Consider the following 10098-nt stretch of genomic DNA (forward strand, 5'->3'; position numbering starts at 1 on the left):
TCCCAAGGTGAAATTGATTCTTTGTGTCACTCACATAATGTTGGACTATATGCTCATTTTTAAATAAACCCATGATTATTTCAAAATGCGTTGCTCTAGTAGTATGTGTTGGGATATTTAGAATAACACAAGTTTATTTGATGGAATTGAGAAAATTAAACCCTAAGTTATATTCCAAGAAGGGAGGGACAAGTATACAGTGACTGAAAAGTTGGGAATAGGAAATTGAATCCTAGACTCAATTTCACCATTTGACTAAAATATCAAATGCCTTTTACAGATTATTACTGGATTTTCCTTTGGCAAGCTAAACTCCTTCAATTCAGTGAGGAATTTGCAATGTACATCTGACTGAAAGTCCAGTGGTAGACAAGGCATGACTTAACACTTTGTAATGCAGAGTTAAGCTCTCAAGGGAAAGGGACAAGGAAGAGCTTGCTCTTTTTTTCAGGGTAAATCAAGCGTCTGTACTGTTTCTCCTTATATAGGGAGCTCTTCCTAATGTCTCACATCTAGCTTTCCATGCATGGGTTCCCTACCTAGCTTTTCTAATCTCCTGGTAGCCCATCTCAGGAAAGTCTTGCCACCATAAGCTCTGTGTCTTTACGGTCCCTTCTACAGTAGAACAGCACTATCCAGTAAGTTTTTGGTTCTTGTACATTTGGAAAGAACGTTTTCTCTCTGAAACTTTTTTTAAAATAGTCTGATTATGCTTGTTTCTTTAATTATTGTTTTAAGGTTTTTTGTCTTCTTTTTGCAATGTTTTTTTCTGATCATGGTTGTTTCTTTCATTATTGCTTTATGTCTTGTTTTATGCCTTTGGCAGGGGGTGGGGGATTCCCCACTCCCACCCTCCACTCCCGCACCACTCACCTGGCCAGTGAGGGGGAAAGGAGTTGGAACAGGCCTCCTGGGCATGCTCCCAGAGCAGTGCGATGACATCACTTCCAGGGAGTGATGTCATTGTGCCATCCCAAGAGCATTCCCATGCTTTGCGGTAGGCTGATTTAGGCCCAATCGGTCCTCTGCAAAGCATGTGGGCTCCCAGGGTGGCATGATGATCACTCCAAAGAAGCGATGCCATAGACTTTCCTGGAAAAGCTGATTTGGCTGATAATCACACACACCTTGGTAACATTCACATTAGACTAATGTGATATGATATTTACCAGGCTTTGCTCAAAGAAAGTCCTGTCATGATATCCCTTCAAAATGTATCTTCCTTTCATTCACAAAATTAGTTAGATCATGTTGTTGGGTGTTGTTCTGTTGTCATCATTTTTCCAGGAGTAGAATCTTAGAATAGTACAATATTAAGCAATAGCATTAGATGTGCGGGTTTTTCCTTGAAGCAGTTTTGAAACGCTTTAGCAAATTCACAATATAACACATCTCTGAATGGTGCTGATTTAGTGGCCAGATAAGCAATGAAATTTTTCATTTCCTCATTCCCTGAAGCAATCTTAAAGAAGTTTCTTTTTAAATAATTAAAGTGAAGAGGTAAACACACCAATAGAGTAGCACACAGGGCACATTTAAAAGTAATAATGCATTGGGTAGCCTCTCTTAAAACATAGAGGAAACGAGCAAGAATGAGAATTCAACCAGAAAGCAGTTTGGCAGTCTGTCCATCTGACTGCAGATTGTGATGCCAGAACACAGAATAGAGGAAGATTCCAGTTTCTTCCTCTGTATTCCCCATCATAAGGCAATTTTGGATGTTTAAGTCCATGGGTAAAGGGTATGGTCTGAAAGCAGGAGATACTACCATCTTATTTAAGCTATGGAAATCTAGATAGTGCCCTTGGAATCTTATGTACACAATCTGGAATGCTGAAGAAAATATTGAATAGAAAAGTAACAGAGCAGTCTTCATAGTCCATTAATGAAGCAAGACAGTGTCTGCATCATTGCATTCCATCAAGATCAAAACTGTTTTGTTTAATTCTTGATTGTTCCAATTCTAAAAGACTTTAAGGTTTGCCAATTGAGAATTTTTTTTAAAGAATAATGTACCTGCAGCATTTTGTGTCCAGAGAAATGATTCATTAATTTTCTTCCTTGAAACTGTTAAAATATATTTGCTGACTATTACACATTGTACTCTGCTAAACCAATAGACTGCTAAGAACATTAAAAAGCAGGCCAATTGCATCTGATCAATTAACAGACATCAGGAAGTTCTCCAGTTCCATCAGATTTGTGGGGCGAATGATCCTAACAAGCATCCAGGATTGCCATTCCTCTGGTTTTGGTGAGGAATCCCCTGCTGCTAGTTAGCACTTCCTGCTGCCTCTCAGCTAGCTAGAGGGGGGAAATGGCAGAAAATGGGGTGGTGGTGGTAGTGCAGGGTACAGATACACTGATGTGACTCCCATGCACTCAGAAGTGAAGTCAGGGAGGCAGTTTTGCTCAAATACTAGAGCATCCCAGACATCCACTGGTGATGCACTGATGTCACTTCTGGGTGCATGGGGAGTGATGTCAACAATTTGCTAGTGATGTAATGATGTTTACAGTGAGCCCCCAACCTCCCATCATTGCCAGAGGGAATCTGGCAATCCTACGGGCACCCCACACTTGTGGAAGTTCTGACTGTCCAAACGTATAAATCTCACCAAGTAATTGCTGGTCCATGACAGGTGCTGACTGGAAAAATCCCTTCATTACCAAACTTGTCCACAGAGCAAACCAAATGAAGCATATATCATGCTATATGCACAGGGACCAGAATGTTCTTGGACAGCCCTAAGGTTGTCATTAGCATCCATGAAGTCCTTGTCTGCTACTATCAGGCTGATCTCAGCATGAATGTTGAAGTCCCCAAGGTGTTGGGTTGTATATCACCTCACAGAGGGAGTGCAGCAGTTAGGACTAAGAGTGTCGGCAAGCAAAACCTCCTATACCTGAACATTCAGCGAAGACCTGACCAACTATAAGGGGAAATACTCTTGGCAGGGTGTATTCTCTGACATCATTAACTGAGCCCGAGCATGTGCATCTTTTAAGAGTTTATTAAGCTCAAATGGAAGCAGATTTCAAGAGGATTTAATTTCCCATCAGATTCTTCCCTCCCACCCACAAGGGCCGATTTGCAACGACGCGCAAAACTCGCGCAAGGAAACGCGATTTTTTGCATTTTCCCCGTCGCGATCCGGAAGAGGACGGCATGAAGCACCTTAAGGTTAGTCATCTGGAATCGGCCAAGGTCCCAAGGTCACCAAAAGCTGTCCTTCTCCTTCTAGGTCTTCCAGCTTCAATATCTTCCTGGAAACGGAACCAACCTTAAATCTGTAACTGTATGGCAATTAGCAATAACAACTTGTTTTTCACTTTGCTGAAAGAATGGGTTGGGCCAACACACCAACAGAATCCCAATTCTCAACTCAAAATTGGGACTCTGGGTAACAAAGCATTTAGTGATTACTATAAAGGCCTAATAGAGTATGGCCACTCCCTCTCCTTGACAAGATTGGATCTTGGATGTGGGATGCTTTATTGTAAATTGATCTAGAATTCAACAGCAGCAGCTTTAGGCTAGATGGGCGATAAACAAGATTACCAGAGTCCTCTCAGCTGAAGGAGGGACTGGAGAGAGGCTATGGCCACAACTTGATGACTCCTTCTTCCCCTTGCATGGCCTTTCCTTCTCCAACCACCATTCTTGCTTCTGCCCACCAGTATCTCAATGGCAGCACTGTGTCTGCCTCATCCACCAACATACAATCACCCAGTCACATAACTAGTGGGTCACAGGGTGGATCTCAGGGAAATACAATTCACTCTGGAGGACTTGTCCATGGATGCAGAATGGAATGTTTCCTCCTGGGGTCCACTCCCAATCTTCTGGACATGAAGAACTGTAATTATATCATATTGTGACAAGAGGTGCCTGTGGTGCTGAGACCCACCAGGGCCGTGGGGCATGAGCCATAGGGGAAGAGCCAAAGGCCAAGATTCTACTTTTATCAGTACCTGTTAAACATGAAGTTGCTCTCAATTGATCTAATTGCTGTTTCTCAAGTGTGGTCTGTTCCCCACTCATCTAGCCTCTAGGAGATCATTCACACGAACCTTTAATTGAAGCATGAATTCACCCAGCATAAAGAAACAGATGTCAGGCCACCCCCAGATAACATTGCCATCATTTCTGAATTTTGTTTTGATTGATTCATCTTCTTCTAATATTCCTCCAGTCCATCACTGCTCCTGGAATCTGTTCCAGACTCCCAGTATCTTGCTTGCTTTTGTTGAACAGCTTTTGAAACATCAACAAAATAACCATGAAGGCCAATGGGCTTCTCTCATCTGTCCTTTTATGCATTCTCCTAGCTGCTGCAGGTAAGATGCTTAAAATGCAAAGGAGGGGGAAATGAGCAGGTAAAAGGGCTGAATGGGAAGACAAGGACATTAAAATGTAACTGCTGTTTAGTCTAGAACTTCACCTAGTTTCCAGTAGTCACTAGCCAGATGCTCATGGCAAGCTCATGGCAAGCCATGGGAACAGCACTAGGCAATAGCTGACTCCATATTTTCCCCCCAGTTACTGGTCTAATTAGTGTTTTCATTATCCTACTAAGTTTTGAACAAATTTAAAGACCATCCCACAAATACTGTTGTTCTGAATATACCATTTTATAATGTAGCAGTTCCATTTTCATATTGTGGGTAAATCACCATTTGATACCTATTTACCCAGAATTTTCCAGAGCCTCATTCAAATTCACCTAAACTAGTAATGACAAACACATATATTATAATATGATTCCATAAGATTGTGATCTTCATGAAAAAAGTATTTTCTATAATCTGTCCTGAATTTTCTGCTCATATATTTCATTTGGAAAGCTTAAGTTCTTGTGTGGTAAATGAAGGAAAAATATCTCTATTCCATTCTTAAAAGCATGCATCTTTATATCTCATGCCCCAAGAGATGGCCTCAGTGCTTATCATAAAAAGGAGCATCTTGGCTGCAATTTAGGGCTCTAAAAACCTAATAGAAGAATCAAAGTAGTTAAAAAATTAAGTTCAGGGGCACCCCAAAAATGTAGAGAGGAACAACTGTTCATGGCATCAGAAAGACATTCAGATTTCAATTCAAAATGGTGTCTGATGATGGCCACTTCTACTACGAGGGAGCAGATATGAAGAGAAGGGGAAATGGAAGCTGTGGAGAGGGGGTGAGGGTGGGATTGGGATCAGCAATAATATGGGAGCAATAAAATGGGAGGAGAAAAGGGAGTCATTTTGGGGAGTGAGAAAGGCATTTCCCCCCTCAGTTGGAACGAAGAGACAGACACAAAAGTTGGGAACTAAAGACTGCTTTAGTAAAATAATAACAACATATCATTAAACATGACAAGGGCCTAAACTAGCGGTACAGGTCAGGCCCTGGGGTCACTCCTGGGCCTCTACCCTGACCTATCTGGGCGAGTCATCCGCTGCCCCGGTTGCGAGCCATCATTGTATGACTGGGAGTCAGACCCAGCCTGGCCAGGCAAAGTGGTTCACCCCTTTAAAGCTCCCCCACCCAGCCGTAAAGCTGCAAGGGGAGACTGGCTTGTCCAGGGGTTCCCCACCAGTGCATCTGTCCTCACAACTGGGCTGTAAAGCAGCCAGCAGTTCCTGACAGACCCCAATTCCGCACCAATGAGGATATGCCAAGGGTGCTCACCAGCATGCTCATTTTCTCCTAACTTCTAACCTGCCACCACCAAGGCCAAGCCTCTGCTTAGGCTGAAGCACCCCTACAAATAAGCCCTTGCCTAAGCCCTTGTCCTCCAAGAATATGTTGTTCCCTTTGTAAAAAAGGTGTACTCCATCCCCTCGGCAGAGGTCTGCAAATTCAGCCCTAATTTGCGGATGGGGCAAATAATTTCCCAACCCCTCTAACATGCTTGTATGTGGACGGGGGCCTTAACATAAAAAGATGCAGCACACTCAGATAAACTATGAATTCTCTCACATAGTCTGCAAACATTCTAGATTCACTGTACAAACTGCAAACAAGGACTCTTTCCAAATCCCATCAGTAAAAATCTTTTGCTAGACTTTGGACCAGCAACATCTGGTCACTGTGTTCCAAAATGGATATTGCAGAGCTGGAAAAAGTGGAGAAAGGGGCAGCCCTTTGAACACCTTTCCTAAGAGAAAAGTCTAAAGAGTCTGGGACTTTGTAGTTTGGATAAAAGAGAGTAGAGGGAGAAGGCCTGATTGAAGTTTAGTGATAGACAAAGCTATTTTCCCTCTCCCATAGTTCCTGAACTAAGGGGCAGTCAGTGAAATTCACAGGCAATAGGTTCAGGACAAAATGAGTAATTAAACTATGAAATTCACTGCCAGTCAATGTAGTGATGGCCCAGGTGCAGACAGCTTTAAAGGGGGGGGGTAGATAAATTCATGGACGAGAGGTCCCTAAATGGCTACTAGCCATGGTGTGTAAAGGGAACCTCCATATACAGAAAGATTTGAGTCTAGTAGCACCTTAAAGGCTAACGAATTTCAGGACATAAGCTTTTGAGAGCCAACGCCTCTTTCATCAGATACAAGTAAGAAAGCTTATATGTTATATCCCAAAAATCTTGTTGGTCTTTATACTGCTACTTAACTCTAATCTGGATATTCTCTGCAAACCAGCATGGCAACCCACCATATCTAGCTCCATAAACAGAGGCAGTAAGCCTCTTAATTAGAGATTGGCATGAACAGCAATACGAACCAAAAAAAAGCCACGAACAGCCCAATCTGCTGTTTGCGAACAAGCTGTTCGTGAGGCCTCATTCTAAACAAACAGGTGGTCATTGCAAGCTTCGTTCGTTGCTGTTCGTCAAGCCAGACAGTCTGGCACCTGCAATCAATTCCCTTGGCAACATAGGCAGGGATTGTCCGAACTCTGTCTGAACTCCTGCTGTGGAAACCCCAGTCTAAGCCCAATTTAGCTTCCTTTCAAGTATGGAGCTCCAAATTTGTTACAACAAGGGAGCAAAGACCAGGGAGGAGGAGGGATCCCAGCTCTGGCTTAGTTTGCAGACAGTGGAGAGGGAGAGAGTTGCTGTTCGCATTTTGATAGTGCATTGAAGCTTGAATTTCCTTTGTGTGTGGTGGGATAGGGATCTACCCCTTCAAGTTCCAGGTCTGCTGCCAGGCTCTGGGCCAAACTATTATTTATTACTGGTACTTTTCCTGGTGCCTGCTCAGGTCAGGTTTCTGGGAGTGGTGCAGTAGGGATCTTGACTTAGATGATGGCTGGAGGAGAGCCTGCTAGCTCCCACAAACAGCCAACCCCGAACATGTTCGTAAACAGGGCCATGTTCATGGTTGTTCGTGAGTCCCTGTTCATGGATGGCAATGAACAACAAACATCATGTTTGGGTTTTTTTTTCCTGTTCATGCCCATCTCTACTGTTAATACCAGTAGTAAGAGGCAGAAACAGTTGGACAAGGCCTTATCCTCTATGCCTTGTTTGTTGGCCCTTCGCAACCGTTTACATGGATCACAGGTCTGATTCAGTATGGATCTTTTTATGTTCTAAAATATTCATCTGGCCATCCTCTGAAATCACCCAAGCTAAAATTGCATCCATCCCAAAGAATACACAAGAATCAGGTAGATGCACATAAGGATGCAAGTATGTATCCCTTTTGTTGAAAATTGCATCATGCATGCAGAGATGGAGAAATGGAAATGGTGAAGCTTCCCCTCATCACAGTATCTCTATGCTGGCAAACCCTGAAATTCCTCAAGTTGTTGCCTGGAGGCAACTTTGGACAGCACAGGACAGAGCTCTGCCTGAAGGTGGCAACCGGAGAGAGGCAATGTGGAATGCATGGGGAGTGGTGCTTAGTAGCAGGTCATTGGAAAATTAGCAGGGTCCGAAGTGGAAAAGATTAATGAGATCTCCACACTACTTGTGTTCTGACTATAAAGAAACATTTACTTTTCTCTGTCTTTCAACAGGGCTCGGTGATGTAACAAGCACTGCTTGGTGTCAGATATATTCAGGTCATTGCAATCCAGTATCTTCATGCTATCCACCTTACATTTACATTGGCAAATGCGACAATCATTGGTGGTGTTGCACAAAGTGAGACACACTTTCTCCTGATACCTGCCATAGAGATCAAATTGTTTCTAGTTACCTTTTTCCAATATGAAAGATGAACAATTTACTATAAACAGTTACCTTGGGTAGCGCTTTAGTGACTATGGGCAGAGTGCTTTTGCTTTGCAAAGGGAACTGCATCTCATGTCCCCATAACTGCCTACTTATTGTCTGGACTAGGGACACTTAATTTCAAATATGGAGAGAGATATGGAGAGAGTAACAGCCTGAGTATTCTTACTGGGAGGAAGCTTTGAGTATCATTAACATCATGTCAAAACCAGGGGGCAATGGAAACAAAGAAGGAGCTCTCAGGGTTTTGCTATTCTTCTTTGCTACCATTTCCCATTCTTCTTCCCAATTTGCCCCTTGACATGTTTGAGAAAAAGTGGTTAAGAAGGTGTGAAGGGAATTGACAAAATATAAGGCTATTTATGGTAAGTGGCTTGTACTGAGCCCTTATACAACAAGATACTTTTCTCAGGGGCCTCTGACACGTGGAAATGCCTTCCCGAATAGCCATTCTTCCTTACACATTTCCATAAAATACTGCTATTAATAACAAAAATATTTAATAGTTTCATAATAGTAAATGTGTTTATCTTGCAAATGACCAACTAAAAACTAGGGCCCTCAAAAGTTTGCAAACTCCTACAGCAGCTGACGTTTGTTCAGCAAATGATACCACATTATCATGGTTTGGATCAGCATCACAACAAGTACAACCAATGATTGTTGGCTAGAGAGGGTCTTTAAAAGGGGGTGCTTTAAAAGCTTGTGTGCATGTAACTCCCCCGCAAAAGGTGAAGCTAATATGTCTGTCCCAGGAAAAGCTTACAGCAAGCTTGCTTGCATGACACAATAATAAGTCCACCCAACCAAAGTCCAACCATTACAATGAAGTTCTGAGGGCCAAACTACAAGTGACGAATGACACAGGCTGGACACTTGTCAGCTTCCCTCAAGTTTTGATGGGAAATGTAGGCAGCTTGGTGGAATGTTGGACAAGTGACAGTTGAAAAATCCATTGGACAGCAGTCAGAGAGCCAAGCTGCAAGACCAGGATGCCTACATTTCCCTTCAAAACTTGAGGGAAGCTGACAAGTGTCCAACCTGTGTCATTCGTCACTTGTAGCTTGGCCCTGAATGGTAACCATTAAGGAAGTGTAAATGTCAGTAAGTGCTAGTTTGTGCCCATGTAGGGACAGTATTTCTAAAAGCATAACGTTGAATCCCAATGAATGGTACCATTCTAACTTTTAGAAACCAAAAGTTATAAAACTAACATGGAAGGATTTGGCACCAATTTTGTCCTCAATTTTAAGAAATGTGCTACATTTCTATATTTCTTGCTTATATTGTTCATCTCTGTCTCTCTTTCTGTAGACCAGCAATAGCTTAACCACACCTTGAACCACAATTGTGTTTTAAAATGCATTGATGAAGTTCTTCTTCACTTCACCTCCAAAGAATATCCTGTGCTGAAACTAGTTGGTCTTTAAGGTGCTGTTGGACTCGGATCTTGCTCTTCAACTGCAGACCAACACAGCTACCCACCTGAAACCACCCTGCTGAAACTGATTCCATGCATCGTTCTTTCTATGGGATTGTATGTTGTTCACCTTTAAATAAACGCATGATGATTTAAAAATGCATTACTCAAACGTGTGTGTCTAATTGTGTGGGTGGACAGTCATTCTTTGATGCCTGCTTCTGGAGTTGATGATATCGCAAATTTAACGAGAGGTGATGTTGCTTGTTGACTTTGCAGGATGGCAACTTTTTCTTAAAGCCGTTCTGTATCTGAGATAATATTTGGAGTTTAACACAAGCTGGACAACATCAGTATGTAATGATGTTCTGTGCTGTGGTATATCTTTTATAGTTATACATTATGCTGTGAATTGTTTGGGAGCTAGAGCATGGAACCAGAGAACTATGCACACCCAATAACCACAACCAGTTCCAGATTCTGATGAGAAGAGAGTGGCTTGAG

At 42.4% G+C, this 10098-nt stretch overlaps 1 long non-coding RNA gene across 1 annotated transcript; it reads left to right on the top strand.

Moving 5' to 3' along the window:
- The first annotated feature begins 3098 nt into the window (after positions 1–3098).
- On the top strand, positions 3099–9676 carry LOC129340896 (uncharacterized). Its single transcript, XR_008598074.1, has 4 exons — positions 3099–3184; positions 4197–4341; positions 7958–8084; positions 9489–9676. It is a non-coding gene; the product is annotated as an uncharacterized LOC129340896 (long non-coding RNA).
- Positions 9677–10098: the final 422 nt, after the last annotated feature.

The sequence above is a fragment of the Eublepharis macularius genome, chromosome 1 (genome assembly GCF_028583425.1).
Source record: "Eublepharis macularius isolate TG4126 chromosome 1, MPM_Emac_v1.0, whole genome shotgun sequence".
Classification (NCBI taxonomy): domain Eukaryota; kingdom Metazoa; phylum Chordata; class Lepidosauria; order Squamata; family Eublepharidae; genus Eublepharis; species Eublepharis macularius.